At 36.8% G+C, this 10,416-nt stretch overlaps 1 long non-coding RNA gene across 1 annotated transcript; it reads right to left on the minus strand.

Moving 5' to 3' along the window:
- Positions 1 to 1,184: 1,184 nt before the first annotated feature.
- LOC140156266 (uncharacterized) lies at positions 1,185 to 6,991 on the minus strand. The gene is made up of 3 exons (XR_011859505.1): positions 6,968 to 6,991; positions 3,784 to 3,908; positions 1,185 to 1,711 (listed from the first exon to the last, which is right to left on the minus strand). It is a non-coding gene; the product is annotated as an uncharacterized lncRNA (long non-coding RNA).
- Between the last annotated feature and the right edge of the window lie 3,425 nt (positions 6,992 to 10,416).

Below are 10,416 nucleotides of genomic sequence, written 5' to 3' on the forward strand. Positions count from 1 at the left end.
ATATTGTTGTCTCATAAAGTCAGTTTTGAATGAGATATATATGGCACATTTCATAGTTATGCACTAGTGAGCAATGAAAACACATGCCTTTTAAAGTTGCTTGTTAAATATAAAATCTGGCCTTGTTACCCTGAGGCAAATTATTTTTGTAACTTAATAATTTGTTTGGAGATGAAAAACTGATCTATAAATCACTTATGATGACTTTTTTATGATCAACTTATGATCACTTTTTTAATTTGTGCCAGCAAAACTGTTTTTGCCAGGTGATTAAACTCAAATTTTTTTCCACATGTGTCATGGAAAAATAATCATTTCTTTAAAAGCCACAATGTACAATTGTGTTATTCTTTGCTCAAAAAGGTGAAATAATATTTGTTCATTTTATGCTGTAATAACTAGGCTAAGTAAAAGAAACCCTAATGGCTAGGCTATTTTATTTTAGCCATTTAACATGGAGTTCTATGGGGACTTATGAGTGAATAAAACGTATGACAAATTGCTCTGTTGACCTGATAAACAACAAATGTGGCTAATTCCATTTAGGTGGTAAGTTGGCACATGAATAAAGATTACACAAATATACCAAATTATCAGGTTTGAAACAAATTAACCAATTTCATATAATAAAATTGTACATTAGGGCTCAAGGCGTTTATAGCTAGAGTAATTTACCACTGAAAGCCATGGCAGGGCCATTCTAAATCATCTGCACGGCACGACTTGCAGTGGTAGATAGCCTTCTCAAGTTGCTCATTTGACTTATTATGAAAAGGATCTTGCCGGTGATTTTCACACACTAAATGTTTAAATTCCAAACATAAATCACACTCTATACTTAACTCTAGATCATACAAAGAATCATCTACATTTCGCTTCCTAGGTTCAACATGAAGAATACATGGATTACAACAGAAAATTTCCTCTGCTCCCTGACTGGCCCGTCCTCTTCATCTGCATTTCCAACTCCCCCAACTGCACCTAGCTGTTCCTCTTCTTCTTCCTCTTCTTCCTCCTCCTCTTCTTCCTCCTCTTCTTCCACCTCCTCTTCCTCAACATCTTCCCCTCCTTGAATAATTTCTTCACCTCCCTCTCATCATGTCTTTCACTAAATATCTTTACAATTTTTTCACCCGCCCACCTTCCTAACCACAACAATACCCACCCGCTCTGTGTTCCCCAAAAGCAAATTCCCCAATAAAGCTTGAATGTATTTCTTTTGAACTTAAAGTACATAAAACCAGATCAAAAATATACAATTTGCTGTTTGGTTTTTGATTGTGGATACCACCAAAGAAAATGAGAGAATTGGGCAAAATATTGGACAAACAAACGCCTCCATACATACAAAATGAATCACTTCGTAACTGAAGTTTTGGGTGCCCAAATGAAATGAATAAATAGTGTTGAACTGAATAACTGCAGTACCCTCAAACTTTATACCACCAAAAATATAAAGGGTATCCAAGTCAGCGAAATAAAAGCAATGATGAAAAACACGGGGTTCAATACCAAAATCATACGGTGATAGTGTCCATGATGAAGAGTCAATGTTGAAAATATAATTATCAGAACATAATGTAGTCTTCCAGAAGAACTCAGTAGAATGAAAATGATGCGTTGCTCCACCAAACAAAAATAAGTTGTTGCCACTCAGTAACGTAAATGAAGAACCAAAACGAGGTGATGGATGAACAGAACCCGGTGGAGACTGTGATGTGGATGTAAATAAAAAGTGTATAATGTAAATCATATATAATGATGGTATGGCAAATGATACATGTATGAGAAACAAATAGAGAAAAAAGAGATAGATGTATTTGTAAATGTCACTAGGGCTTATTTTGATAAATGAATTTGTGCCCGTACACTACGAATGAGCCGCAAAGTCAGCAAATTGTATTCTGAGTTACAGCGTAAAATGGTGTGAAGGTCGTATTCACAAGTACCTCAATTTGGTGCGACGAGTATCTCAACCAATCAATAATCCTATTGCTGAAGAGGATAATAAGCTTCTATCTATTTCTATAGAATATTTCAATAATTTAGTCTTTGTGTACTTTGGCTAAATCCTGTTCAAGTGGTGGGTAACAAAGGATTGTATTTTGTCGAAGTATGTATAACCAACAATTAACAATGAGAGGACATTCCTGAACCTTGTTGACTTGGGGATGATTTGAAATGACCGCCAGTTATGACTGTTTGATATCTATGACCAGAAATGTGGAAAAAGATACCAAAAAAAAAGACCAAAAAAAGGTACCATTTTGTTGAAGCAGCAGAGTTCAACAAACCATAACCCAGCTTCTGGATATCTTTTTAAATCAAATGATATACCATTTTAAAGCTTATGATATATATTTTCTAAACATGACAACAAAATTGACCGGGCTGACATTACGGATGATTTGTGGTGTACAGGCACATTTATAAAATTGAGTGCAAGGTGACATTTACAATTTTTAAAATCACAGCATGCCAAATTACATGTATGGTGCTGGACCACCAATATTGTTTGTAGATAATAATGTACATTGGATTTCATTGTTGCTATTCATTGCAGCTCGGTGTCATTACTGCATTGGGTATTTGTATAGTTTCATTGTAGTAGCTAGTAGCTGAATATGTTTACACTAAAATGTTGATGTGTGCAATGCACACATAATTTATGGCCAGAGCAATTGTTGTAACCAATTATATGTATATAAAATATAGATTCATCTCATCTCCGCTATCAGGGACTGTTTTTTGACATTTACAGTAGAACATAAAATAGCTCTTCTTGAGCTTTCAATGAGAACTGTTTAGAGCATTTACAATAGAATGTAAGGAGAGAATGGACAACTTTGGAGAGCTAAAAATCACTCTCCTATATCAGATTTTAAAAGCAGTCCCTGCACTATGTTTTCATGTCATGAATGGACCTCAATACTGTGAAGTGTGTACTGTGCCGAGGATTTTTCATTATGCAACCGACATGCTTTGAATCATAGTGTGCATTTTTGGCACTCTGTGTCTACTGCATTGTTATGCATGTTTAGTACTACATGAGCAACATTCAAGTTTCAGACTTTCTTTTCGGAACTATCTTTTGATTTAATGCTGCCAGTGCAGTTGGGACTCCATGAAAAAATGGAATGAAAACATTTGGTTGATTTGTCAGAGCATAATTTAGACAGGAAATTTTTGGTTTAATCTCTTTACAAACTTTACAAAGTACACAATGCACCATTATTATAAAATTGGTGTACTGGGATTGCACTGGTTGTTGGAAATTCTACGGTTAATTTTTACACAGGTTACAAATGATACAATACAGTGTACAATCTGCCAGGCATATTCAAATAGCTAACAATTCACAGTACTTGTAACACTGGTGATTGCATGATGACTGAACAAATTGAAAATCTTCTCAGTTGTACAAAATGTACATAAACAACAACATGATTATAATTTAGTCAAGAGTAATGTCTGATGTGCATATGATGAGCAAATAAATGTGTACTTTGTCTGAAAACCTAGCGACTCAAATCATCAAGTGTCGTTTGTTTATTAAGTATAACGATGTCTCATTTTTCTTTAAGTGCAATGACATTAAATGTACCATGTATGGGTACATTCAAGCCGATAAGATTGCAATTGACAAGAAAGTAGCTCCATCTCAAACTGAAAATTTGTCACTTTGTGTTACTTTTCCACACCTAGGTGAGAATGACATATTGCTGCATGCTGCAACTGCATTTTATTTTATTGACAAATTTTAGTTACATTATTCTTTTATACCTTAATGAACTGAAATAAGAGTTGCTTTCTTGACTCGCAAACAAAAGTGAAATCAGCACTTGGTTTTCCTGTTGGTAGTTTCCCCCCAAACATGTATGCCCTGGTCCCTGTTGCATCTGTTTCAACTGTTCAAAAAGAAAACAAACGTAATATGATAAATAAAAACATGTAGGATGGATGGGTACTCACTGTTGTAGGACCAAGGGTTGGAGTATTTACATGCCATTCTCTCCTGAAGCATGCACCTATCTCATTCTAGTCCTATCCGCTGTCCTACATATTCCTCCATTAGTATATCTTGCTGGGGTGGGACTGGAATCACTGGATCGGGCTTGTCTCTACATCTATCTTCATAGAATAAATAAAGGAATCTTGCCATGCTGTAGCGTGGTAGTCATATCCTCGAAAATTGGATCCTATACTGCCAAGTTCTTAACGATGTTTTTTTTCATGAACCAGTGATTAACTGCACTGAATGTGGTATATTATGATCAGTTGATCACCCACAACCAATGACCAGTTCACCAATGGCACTGAAAATTGAAAAGGAACTCTTGTCTGGTACATGACACTTGCTTCAAGTTCTTGATTTTGTAGAAATCCTACAAACAAATCAAACTAAGAAATATCTTCAACAACATGACTATACAGGGTGAGTAAAAACAAGTGCAATAGAGAAAAGAATCCATTTTTATTTAAAAACCGAATTGAATCTTTTAGGTTTTAAAACACTGTATACATTACATATCCATTAGAGATCATGTGTGAAAAAATCAAGGAATTAGCATATTTACTGTTTTGTTTTTATGACACATTTAATAGCGATACCCAATTTTAATGTTTGTCCAAGAGACATCTAAAATTTGAATGTCAGCCCACTCTGTGTAAGGTAGATTTGGAACAACTGCCATTTTCGTAACCTCATTTGCATAGAATAAAATGAAGCACCCCAATTGTTATAGTCCTTGGTCTTGTTTAAGGAGAAGAAACATTATTTGATGTTATTTTCATTCCGATGTTGATTCTCTATCAAAAAAATATAAATTTGTAGGCAGGTTTTTCAAATGAAATGCGCGCAAATTGAAGTGGAATGAATAACCAAATATCAAGTAAGTTGGACATATTGGGGTTAAAAAACTGCAGTTAGAGTCGAGCGAGGTATGAAGGACTTAAAGTCATTTTAGAAAGTTTGTTTGAACAGAAAAAAATAAAAAGTATGGTAACCCAAAAATCAACCTTATTTAAGTTAAAGTTTCAGAGCTGGTGCTTTTATCATGCATTGTGTGCTCTCATTCAAAATGTACATGGTACCTCGTGGACAAATAATGAAATTGGGTATCGCAGCAAAAGGACCTGCAAAAATTAAAGCGGTAGTAGCGAGTCACCTCATTTGTTCACAGAAGGTGACTATTTAGTGTGGGCTGTGTGGCATTTATAAAAACTTTCAATACCGGTAATGGGAAAGTTCAACTTGGTTCTTACATAAATCGTGATTATTTGCTCTATTGCACTTTATTTGACTCGCCCTGTATGTGAATTTTTGCCAGTTTAAAACAGGCAAAAACTGGGCAAAACAGGTTTTTGCCATTTGTTGCCACTGGCAATGGGAAAAATCAAACCCTGATTAAAACATTAAATAATGACCCAACCACAAGAAAAGTATAGGCCTACATTTTCTGAAAGGAAATTGCATGAGGAATCTGAATATTGAAAATTCTAATTCTAAAAATTGTTGGCGATAAATATAAACCATTTAAAGCCAAAAGCTGCCAAAAATCATTTTCAAATAAACTTATTTTTGGAGCACCCTGTATAATCACATGTTTACTAATGTACAATTTATTTGAGTAGCTTAAAGGAGGATTTTGTGATCCTAGCATCCTCTTTTCATGACATTTTTCAGTTGATTCCGATTTTGTGTTTGCGAGTTATGCATGATTTATGTGTATTACACTGCTCCATAGACAATGTTGTGTAATTTCGTTCTGGTATACCAGAACGAAATTCAAATTCATGATATCTTTGCAAAACTAATTAATCCATAAGAAATATTTTGTATATATACATTATGTAGCCATCAGAGGTTTCGAGTGATATAAAAATCTCAACCTTTTTTTTTTTTTAGAAAAATGGGGGGTGATGACTGATGATGCTGTGGATCACAAAATGCCCTTTTAATTGTTAAGCATACATGAATTGAAAGCATATTCTCCAAATTGCTAGTATTACCAGTATTACAAAAAGTACACATGCATGTTTCTGTAAATTTAAATTGGTGTTAATTATTACATTACCGGTATAAATTAAAAGATAAATTTGTTGTTAATTTTGAACATGTAATGGAAAATGTGCCCACCGAATGACATGCGACCAAATGCATGTGTTTCAGGTCGCTAATTAATAAAACCCACTTGAGAACACATAATCAGAGTTCATTCCTAATGCATTTTTCATACACTTAATCGCTTTTGCAGAACAACCAAATCGCAGTGTACGTACCAAATTGCAGATCTTAAAATTTGCACATTGAGCAAGCACACGATTCACTGTTTTGCAAAAGCGACTGGTATTCATGTAGACCGACACCTTCAGTTGGTCAGCGTTCACAAACAAAAACAACAATATTACTAAGGCTGCGCTTTGCCTTTGTGGGGATTATATTATACCGCCGTTCGGTACTTACTTTTGGGCCTCCATGATTTTATGATATAATATGTTGTCTGCGGACAAGCTTGAACTGCACTTTTACAGATAATTGAATGGTCGGCATTCCTTTACTTTAGGCGGTTTTATTTTACATGTAATAGCTGCCTTCTGCACTAGTTAGTGGTTATACTTCCACAAAAAGGCAGCTATAATATGTAAAAATAAAAACCCTAAAGAAACGCCAAATGGTCAATCAATGTGTATAAACAAAATAACAAATAATAAGGGCCTCCCTCACAAAAAGATTGAGAAAGTTTTGACGATGATTTTACTTCAGTTCATGACCATGATCAGAGAGTCCGACTTCATCTGCATTTGCATTTGGCATGTCAATCAATTGCCAATTGCTCACAACTAAAATCATTAAAATCAAATTAGACTGACAATATCAATGAATATAGATTAAGTTCAACCTATATATTACAACACTAAACTAACGCAATGTACATGATGTATAAAAAGTAGTAAGCTTACGTACCTGCCATATGTGCATTGGGGTCTGGATAACACTCTCTTTTGCAAGCTGCATTAGCGGCTTCATTCTCTTTCCATCCCACCGCCACGATGATGTTGGGCATTTTGAACTGGACCATTCGTCCCCTTCATAAAAATAGAGATGATTATTAATCATAAAAGGGGACGAACGGTCTGGTGGGATGGAAAATGAGGGTTTTTCACCTCCCATTAACTCCAACGTAATACTCTCTATGGGCGCGGCCATTTTGAATATCATTCGGCGACAATCGGAACTTGCCGTAACAATTTCCGATTACTCGAAACGGATGTGACGTATTGCATTTCGTCATCAAAATTGACCAAAACACTGCCCTCTGGGAACCAAATGTCGTTAATGATTCTTTCGATCGGTCTAATGTGTTGTAGACTGTGTGCGGGATTTCCCCTCTTTCCCGCAAGCCCTCTTTAACCCTTGAGTCTAGGCCAAATTAAAACAAGAAATGTCTTTAACAAAGACAACGCCATGGATGAAGACACAGTTCACGGATCAGGTGTATAGTAATTTGTTCTAGTTTTCCATTTTCGTATGTAATCTACTCTGCACTGATCTTACAATAAATTAGTAAGGGGCTGTGCAATAATTCGGCCCGCCAAAAATCCTAGTTTGCAAAAAAACCGGGCAAAACAGACGTGTCATTTATCGGTATGACATTTTCGTTATTGATGCTGCCCTATATTTTTAAGTTTGCACCGAAGAGCCATCTCAGTTTGAGTGTATCGATTTGTCAGTAAATTACACATATACTCACTCTTATTGTTCATCAAACTAATCTAGAGGTCCTTATAAAGAACCATAATGCTGCATTGTATGCAAAAATCGCCACAAAACAGTTTCACCTGCCTTAATGGCATACGGAGAGTTTTCGTTGTTTGATTTAACCAACTCGATGGCTAGTTTTGAGCAGATCTCGTTTAACTCAACCCAGGCTGACTTGCTCAAGCAAGTCTGAATATTTTTTGTGATGATACCATTTTCGTCAGTTTCATACCTTCATCATTAGTTTCTTTAACTTTTCTTTTTTGCAGGTGCAGTTTGAGGGACTTTTCAGCAGTTTTCCGGACCACATCATCTTCTGAATTAATTATCTGTACATATTACGTCACCTATTTAGCGAAATAAATACTAGATGGTGTTCGAATTCCAAGGCATCCAGATGATTTTGGGACAAAAACATACATGTACTTGCGGTTAGAATTAGTATGTTGGCCTAACCATGATCTGGTATACTTGATTATTAAATCCTCCATTGCCGTCAGAGTTTTAAATGGTATAGGCAGAATGCTGAAAAATCCTTCAACTGTTGGAATGCATAATGTATTGATTGCTTCAAGTTTAAAGCAGATTGCAAGCGGAGCAATGTCCAGTTTTGCAATAGATTTTTGAATTTTGGAATAATTCTGACACTTGATGAGCAGGGCTGTCAACTCTCACGCATTGGGTCACTTTCTCACGGTCTCACGCCAAGGTAGTATAATCTCACGCCTAGGTAGTAAATCTCACGCAAAAGGATTAAAAATGAGTAAAATCTCACGCATAGTCATGAAAAATTTGTTGTCCCTACCCCCGCTTTTCACATTCTCGAGCTCCATGGCTCAAATCATCATGGTCAAAATGTACATTTTGATCGGCAAATCCCGAAACGCCTATGTCTCACGGCAAGCAATTCCAAAAAGTTGACAGCCCTGTTGAGTCCAATCACCCGTCATATTAATTGAATAACCAAGGTACTCATATGACTTATCTCCAGTAGCGTAGTCAGCGGGGGGTTCAGGGAGAGTGCCCCCTGACAAAAATGAAAGAAAAAAAAGTGCCCTCTGACAAAAAATGAAAGAGAAAATCAAGAGGGCTAAGGAAAAGAAATGGGCAAGGAGCCCCTTTTCTACTAAAATTCAGCCCGATCATGGGCCAAAATAGTGTAAACATTGTAAAGATAAAGCTATTTCCATCCTGATAATGGGCAAAATAGTTTAATATACCAAATTTTTGGCGCGCTGAGCGCACACATCCTCCCAATATAGCCTTTTTAGAAAGCCGAAAATTTACAGTCTCTATGTATTGTATGATGCAATTGTAATTTTATTTTGCCACCCCTGACCAAAAAAGCTGGCTACGCTCCTGCTTATCACGTTGATATTTTTCCACTGGGTTACCTTGCAAATTGACGATGGTTTGATCAGCTTGACCACGCTTATACCAATTGTTGCCTGATCTACGGTCGTACACATCCAAGCACTTCCACACACCCCCCTTCCGCACACTCACTCCCACGCACCCATCGCACATCCCACAGCATACACCCTCAGCAAAACCCCCTCTCACTCACACAAATCATACAAGATGCACACCCTACACTCCCACACTCACCCCCACTCGCGTAGGCAGGAAAACGAGGACCTAATTTTTCACTTGATTTAAAACATACTAACCGAGGACTCACACATCCGTTCTTAATCGCCATACCGTGGACCTCACTCACACACACCAGACAACGTACTATCCAACCGTGGACCGTCCTATACCACCCATAGGTGGACCCGTTTTAAATGCATTTTTACGTTATTTGGGATGTCTTGGATATATTTAAAACACCGAGGACCTCCACGGTCACCGGGTGTCCTCATTTGACATGTGTGTATCCTTGTGTGTGTCCTCGTTTGCCTGCCTACGTAAACGCATCCAACACACCCCACACGCACCCCTACACTTAAACCCAATCCAAGGTTAAAAATAGATTCATGCAACTACATAAAAAAGACATAAAATAGGAATATTGCACTCTGTATAATAACATATCAAATATAAACAGTATGAATGTAAAATGCTAGATCAAAGCAATTTAAAAACACTCCTAAAAATCAGGCAAGCCAATGTCTCAAAACTGAATTGCACGAACAGAAGACTTATGGCACCTTTTTGTTTCATAAATCAGTCATATACAAGATTGGGCTCTTTCTACAACGATCAGGTCTGCACCTGGGGAGGGTCAGTTTGTTGGAATTCCTCAGATTTCTTTGTTGTACATTGCCTCGGAAAGGGGGGACCCAACTACTGAATTGCTCAGAGTTCATGAGTGACTTAAAGAAACATAATTGCTCTCTTCTTACACTTAATGTATTGATTCCACACATCTCAAGAGCTTCGTTGTAAGTTGTGTACTGCTTCTTTGGACTCTTTCCAAATCGTCACTTTGAGCAACCGCGAGACCAGGGTGCCAAATGGGGCAGCATATTCTGCCAGCGGTCTTACAAAGCCAGAGCAAATAGTGACAAGATCATCACGGGGTAAGTTGAAGTGTTTCAATAACTTGAGCATAGTCTACCATTAGCCTTCTTAAGCATATCAGACACTTGAATGTCCCATTTCAGATTGGAACTGATTTTGATGCCAAGAATTTTGCGTAATTATGGTAA

Source organism: Amphiura filiformis, chromosome 7, assembly GCF_039555335.1.
Source record: "Amphiura filiformis chromosome 7, Afil_fr2py, whole genome shotgun sequence".
Classification (NCBI taxonomy): Eukaryota; Metazoa; Echinodermata; class Ophiuroidea; order Amphilepidida; family Amphiuridae; genus Amphiura; species Amphiura filiformis.